An 8,143-nucleotide genomic window follows, 5' to 3' on the forward strand; every position below is an offset into this window, starting at 1 on the left:
TAATGTAACATCACTTTTCATAAGTTTACAGGCGGAGGAAAAGCGATGTAATTGAACCCACCCACATTGAAACAAAATTTGAGTTTTGGTTATTAAATGGTTATATATTGGTTATTATTAACTCATTTGACAAAATTTGAGTTTTGGTTATAAAATGGTTATATATTGGTTATTATTAACTCATTTGACAAAATTTGAGTTTTGGTTATTAAATGGTTATATATTGGTTATTATTAACTCATATTGGCAAAACTTGAGTTTTGGTTATAAAATGGTTATATATTGGTTATTATTAACTCATTTGACAAAATTTAAGTTTTGTTTATAAAATGGTTATATATTGGTTATTGTAAGCTCTTTTGACGAAATTTGAGTTTTGGTTATAAAATGGCTATGTATTGGTTATTATTAACTTATTTGACAAAATTTGAGTTTTGGTTATAAAATGGTTATATATTGGTTATTATTAACTCATTTGACAAAATTTGAGTTTTGGTTATAAAATGGTTATATATTGGTTATTATTAACTCATTTGACAAAACTTGAGTTTTGGTTATAAAATGGTTATATATTGCTTATTATATCTGACAGCGATTTTCGACCTTTTTTTTTGATGATACATTGTTTGCATTTTGGGCGCCGATATATTTGTTTCATTATTTCCATCTCACTCTCGCGCTCATCCATAAAAATTAAAGCAATTTCATAAGTATTTTTATATTTTAAGAAATAAATGACTTATGTAATTACAACAAAATATAAGAAATAATATGTGTATAATATTAGAAAAAATTGCTGAAGCTGTTCTAAACAACAAAAAAATATAGGACTAAATTATAAAACTTATTTTCATATTATGATATTTTTTTGTGACATAATTATTCTTTTTTTATATATGTAAAATTAGATTTTTTTGTTAATTTATTTTTAGTAACCAATGTGAAAATGTTTAAAATGCAAAAAAAAAAATAAAATATAAAATATTTTTTTTAATAAATAAAATATAAAATATAAAATATTTTTTTAATAAATTAAATATTAAATTTTTTTTTAATAAAAAATATGATTTATATATGTATTAGACTGCATTTTATGTTTTTTACTTGCAATTCCAAATCATTTTAGTGCAATTTGAAAATATCATTGATTTGAAAAAAAAAATTGTGGATATTTTACATATTCGATAGTCTGCTATTGTATTAATTATGCTATCATTTATGAATTATTTAATCGTGGCACATTAATTTTGCAAACTATTAGTAATTTTACTATAAAAATGCATACTAGTTAATTTGAAATAACTAAAGTTAGCCAAACAAGCCAAATATAGGAAATTTTAACCAAACCTAAATGTGTAAAAGCTGCATAAAAGTAAAACAATGTATTTATATTTTTAGCAAATTTATTTAGATAATTTTTTATACAATGCATTTTCTGTTGTTAGCCATATTGCCGCTGAATTAATGAGAAGTGAATTGACATTGTGTTTCTCTGTAAATAATAAGCAAATATATTTAACAATTAGTGAACAAAAAATATGTTGTTAGTGTAAAAAAGTGCAAACAAATGTTAAAATAAATATAGTTATGTGTAAATTATACATTTGCTAAGTTCAAAGTCTCTTTATAGAAGTCACGTCTCTCTGTGATACAAATTTTAATGTTAATTTTACTAAATGAAAATTTTATAGCAACAAATATAAGCAAAATAATAAAGTAGAAATATGAGAGCAAACAATTAAAAGTAATAACTAACTGTTATTTGGTAAAAATTTAAGAAACAAAATAAATAAAATTATTAAATGAAAAAAAAACAGAAAAAGAAGTGCTGTCAAATGTGTGAATATAATAACTGTCATAAAAAAAAATAAAAGAAATAAATAAATGAATGAAAATTAAAAAAAACAGCAAACACAAAATATGGTTACTGCTAAAGTCAACTGATACAAAGTAAGAAGCAGCATGTCATCAAATCATTGTAGCAAAGCAATCAAACAAACATGCATACATACATACATACCATCATACATATAAATACATAGTTATAAAATTAAGCATTCATGTGTTAATCGAAATCACCCATAGCTAGCACACACATAGTAGCTATATATGTATGTACATATAATACAAATAACGGCATTACATGCTAGAGTACACTTCAGCTTCCATACTTTCATAGTTGACGTTCAAATTTCTGTGCATGCGCAAAAACGTAAGAAACTGTAACAAAACTCTTCCATTGTCTGCGAACTACATACGCTTGCATCTGCTACAGGGTGGTACAAATACGCAGTGCGCAGATTAGTTAAAAAATATACAAATATGGTCAAACGAGTGTGACTCTGCTAAATATACAGTCTTTCGAATATCATTCGTCATACTTGAGTGCGCGTCTAATTCTCGTCGGGTTTATAGATAGTTCTGTTTTGATTTTTGTTTTGTCTAAAAGGACATTTTTTCTTATAATACTTTACGTGCGTTCTTACTAAATAAAAAAATGTCTATTACTAAATTGCGTAAACTAGCTAGCAATATTTTTGAAACTTGAAGCTATATTTCAAAAGCAGAACAATTTTTAAAATTTTCTAGAATGACCAAGACAGTTGATATCTTTATATTAAATTAAATTAAATTTATATTAAATTAAATTATTTAAATAGCAGACGAGTTCTAGTGATATGGATATGTACAGACAATCAAAAAGAAGTATGTGTAATTAGATTTTGTCGAATAATATTGTTAAATGAAGTTATAATATTTTTTAGGGCATATAAAGTGGAGTCAGTTCATAATCCTTAGAATATACTAAATAAACACTTTGTAGTTAGTTTTGCTTGAACTTTTAAATACCCATTCATGTTTTCAATAGCAAATGCATCAAGATAGTATGACCCCTTCTATTGGCAAAACACTTTCAACTTAATTGTGCTAAAACCAAAGATGTTCTGAACGGCTTAAAAGAAATGTAATACCAAATAAAATTGTTATTTGGAACACCCTGTATGCAAGCATGCAAGTTCACTTCTTACAATCAACAATTCAATTTGAATGTGAATAACTGCATAGCATAATATTAATTATAAATTAAGCAAAAGAAAAAATAATTACAAAAAACTGAAAAGTATTATGTGCACATTTAAGTGAGTTCTAGTATGATTTAGGAAATAAACTCTAAATTAAAAACAAAAAACAAAAAACACAAAAATAAAAAAACTCTGCAAGAAAGTGCAACAGAAAAATACTGAAATACAAACTAAATAAATTTATTTGTCAATGACATAATAGAAAATGTTACATTCTCTGTGGATTTTCAATTTATGGAAACAAAAGCTGGTAAGTAGAAGGACTCACTTGAAAAAGAAATACTTATCATATTATTAATTTTCAAATCGATTTCGGCAATACTCAATATTTGATGAAAGATATTATCAATCATTGAGGAAGTTTCGAATATACATAAATCTTCAATAAATTAAATTTTATACAGTTCCTAGAATTGAAGAGTATCTTTCAATACTTTTCGATATTTATCGTTAAGATCACTCTATAAAAAGAGTGATATCCAAAAACGAAGAGTAAAAGCATATTTCTATATAGATAACTGAATCGTATGTGTTTCTGTATACATTTGGCTCGGTTAAAAGTGAAATCACGTGGTGGTTTTCATATCTGTAACCATTAAACGGTGCCTACGTATGTTCGTATGCCTAAACTACTGTTAATTGTCGCTTCAAGCAATATATTCTAGTAAAATACCTATCTTCTCTGGAACAAAAACTACATTTGGCTATTCGTATACTGGATATCTTCAAAAGCTAGTGAGTTATCTCAGCTGCTAACTAATAGGGTTCCAAAAATTCATTGTTTTGTGGATAGTCCGTAAACAGTTTCTGAACTAACAGACAGGCCACAACAATTGACAAATTACTTGACTTTGCTGACAAAACTCTCCCGACTTTCTTGTCCTGACAAACATAAGAGCATAATTTTTCACATCTGGAATGTCGGATTCTCTTGAAGACTTCCACATAAAAATTGGCGTTAACGGTTTGTCCAGGAGGAACAAATTCATGGTGAACGATGCCTTTTATGTCAAAAAAGACAATGAGCTTTGTTTTCGCTTTGGATTTCCCTTGCTTTCCGGTCTTCATCAGCGTCCTCTTCCCGGCCCTCCAAAAAAGCCTGGTGCCACTGAAACACACCACTTCTTACTTACATCAACAACATCTTGGTAAACCTGCTTGATCATATCAAAAGTCTCTGTCGCAGACTTACCGAGTTTCACACCGAATTTAATCGCGTACCTCTGCTGTAACGAACGCTGCAATTTCGGCTTGCGCCACTCACAGAAACACGTCGGGCGTCGCGTGTTTGTCCTGACTTTTAGGTGCTCAGAGACATTCTTTAGTTTGGAACGCCCTCTACCGAAACCAGTCGGAGCGCGCACGCTCCGAAGTACAGTCTCGGCGGAAGAAAATCAGTCTTATTACTTTCCGGACAAATCCTGAAATATCATTTTGAGTGAAGGTACTTTTTTATGGTGAAAATCTTTATAAAGAGGAATTTCGCGTGTGGATAAATATTACTTTTTGAGGGGAAAAAATATGGTTGAAGCAAAAATCTGACTGGACGAGTTTCCGGCCACGGGAAAACCAAACGTCAAGCATTGGTATGTTAAGTTTAGAAGTGGTGAACTAAATACCGAAGGTGGTGAATGTGGTAGACGTCCAACAGGGTTTGTAAACGACGAAAACATTGAAAAATTACAAAAAATAATTATGAATGACCGGAAAGTGAACTTGTTCGAGATAGCAGAAACTCTAAAAATATTAACTGAATGTATACAACAAAATTCGCTAAAGATCAGCTCCTTCCCAAAAAGAGCTTCGAGGACTAGAAAAATCGTTGGCATAAGCATATTACATCTGATGGGGATTGCTTTGAAAGCGGCGAAATATATATTGATTAATAATTAAATATTTCGCGGTTTTCTAACAATTTTTAGTTACTTTTCTGTCAAAATGTATATACTCTAAACGGTCTCCTTCTAGGTGTTACAAACTACGCGGGAAATTAACGTCGCTTACTCAGGATATAAAGAGACTAGTAAAAAGTATTGTTTGGTTTCATAAGAAGATACCATAAAATAATGAGAAAGTTTGTAATTTTGATAAATATTTATAGCGAAAAATGAACAATTTAATATTTTATATATTTATACAATAACTCTGTATCAATAGCATCGATCACGATAGTAAAAATAATCTGAAAACATATAAAATACTTTCAACCACAAGCCCCAACCATTTAACCATTCGCGAACGCAGGAAGCAAAAGTGAGCCCCATTATCTCTCTATATATGTACATATGTATATAAATGTGTATTTGTGTGCGTGGGTGTTTCCCGTTTGGCCTTGGTTGCCGGTGATTGCTCAGCACAGCGGCGCCGGAGATTACTTTGTCATTGTCATTGTTCAACTTGAAATTGTTGGTGTATGAACATTCTTAAAATTTTCCAGCCAAAGCGATTGATTATTTTCTATGGCAGCTTTTTTATAGTTAGCTAACTGTGCGTTGTTGTGAAATCCCATATGCATTGCGGTAACCATTTAAAAACTTTTTAAGAGCAATTCCCTGTGTTTTTTCCGGCGAGCACTTTGCTAGACTAACTATTTCTAATGCTTTTATGCGCTTAATGTCAGATAAGCGAAAATATTTCGCAAATTTCCTGCAATAATATATTTGTATTTATTTTAATTGGTAGTGAGAAGAACTGGAGGCAGGAATAAATAATTTCTGTTTTTAAAATTAATTAGTTAAAAATCATCATGTGTTCATTGTCGAAAAAACATATTTTGTTGTCACTTGGTTGCATTCCTTTAGATTTTTTTAGCTTTTTCAACTGGCAGCAAATAGTCAATGAAATGAATATGAAAAAAATCATAAGACTTCTGTTCTCACAGCCTCCAGTTTGTTTATGATCATGTCTGCATACTCTCCACTATGAAGCACAATGAAATTCTCCGGTAGTAATCATTGTCAGTTTCTTAAGCCGCAATGAACCACGTAGATACTTGTCGTTTCTCAAAACTAAAAACAAGTACAATATAAATACCCCTCTATCCAGCCACAAATAAGAACAGGGCACTTTTGATCGAATTATGGACAAACCAGCTATCACCATGACAACGCATCAGCTCATACCACCGCCATCGCCACGACCAAATTGATAGTATTAGGCTATAAATTTCTGTCCCATCCATCGAAATTCGATTCGAAAATTCTCCATATTTGACCCCATGCGATTTAGTTTTGGTTACAAATCTGAAAAAGCATTCGATGGCTTTGGCCATGTCCATTCAGCTGTCCATCGATCCGTCTGTATATACTCAAACTAGTCTCTCCGTTTTTGAGATGCCGATCAGGAATTTCTTTTTCTTCTCAAGACGTTGTTCATTTTTAGGATTTGCTAATTTCCGACAACTTTAATAAAGACATAGCTGTCAAGCGAACTTTCCGTTTCTACTCAAGCCCGTGTATAGAAAACTTTTTTATTTAACGTGGTATCTTCACGAAATTCTGATTTGATTAATATCCGAAACATCGCTAAAATCTCCAATGAATCTGTTCAAATCGAACAAATATAGTAATGTAACTGCCATAAAACAGAAAGATCAAACTCCAAGAAAACTTCTTAGATTTTTAGTGTATTTTCATGAAATTTGGCATTGAATACTATCCCAGACATTGCTACAATTTACTAACATGTTGTTCGGATCGAACCAGCATAGCTTTCAGTTGTTATCTAAATTAACCGTATGAGAAGAAAGCATCGAAGGCCGGAGTGTGGAACTTTAATCCGCTAAACCTAACCTACCCTTAACTTACATCTCTCCAACGGAACTAGTAGCTTATTAAGTATTCCTTCGGGATAGAGAGAAAGACTGCATGTCTCATCTATCATATGAACTGACTGACGCCTAATATACGGTATATGTCTTAGTTTTGTCGTAATTCGAGCTGACGCTTCGCTGGCAGCTTTCCATCTGTCAGAGTTACCGACATATGAGTGACCAGGGCATTGGAAGAGTACGTGCTCAGAGTTTTCTATGTATATGTCGGACAGTACGGACTAAGGTCGGGATGGAGCCCAAAAAATAAGGTTACATTTGAATTTAAACTGCGCGCGTCGAAGGATTTGGAGAATTATTTTTTTTTAGGTTGGTAGTACTGTCAGTCACATTTATGTCAAATTTCATGTCAAAATATTCATTAGTGTTTGAGATACATACGTGTCGTTTCGTGAACTGCTAAAAGTGAGTTTTTCGTTCATTGCGATGTCGAAATTTGTTGAGCAAAGAATTTGGATTAAAGAAAGCCTTTGGTGATGAGGCTATGTCTAAACAAAAAATGTTTACAAGTGGTATAGTGAGTACCAAGCCGGCCGTGAACGTGTCGAAGACGAAGAGCGTCCAGGGCGACCATCAACCTCAACCGCCGAAGCTCACTTTCAACAAATCAAAGATTTGGTGTTGAAAAACCGTCGATTAACAATTAGAGACCTTGCTGATGAAGTTGGCATATTGAAAGGCTCAGCCAATACCATTTTGAAGGATGTTTTGGGCCTCAAGCGCGTTAAGTCTCGACTGGTACCGAAAACATTGAATTTTTTGGAAAAAAGGCGTCGCGTCGAAGTGTGTGAAGCGATGCTTTCCGACTACCAGGGTGCCATGAAATGCATTATAACTGGCGATGAGACTTGGATCTATGCTTACGATCCCATAACAACCGATCAATCGAGCGAATATCGTGCCAAACGAGAGCCGAGACCAAAAAAATCGCGCCAAAGTCGCTCAAAAATCAAGATCATGTTGACTGTTTTCTTCGATTATTGTGGTGTTGTGCATTATGAATTATTTCCAACCGGTCAAACAGTGAACAAGGAATATTATTTGAACGTTATGCGACATTTGCGTAACGCTATCCGCCTAAAACCGGAATTGTGGAAAGACAATTCTTGGTTTTTACAACACGGTAATGCACCATCCCATACTGCCCTCGTAATTCGTGATCATTTCGCCAAAAATTCAACCCATATCGTTCCGCAACCACCATATTCGCCTGATCTGGCACCTTGCGACT

This window comes from Bactrocera dorsalis, chromosome 2 (assembly GCF_023373825.1).
Source record: "Bactrocera dorsalis isolate Fly_Bdor chromosome 2, ASM2337382v1, whole genome shotgun sequence".
NCBI lineage: Eukaryota > Metazoa > Arthropoda > Insecta > Diptera > Tephritidae > Bactrocera > Bactrocera dorsalis.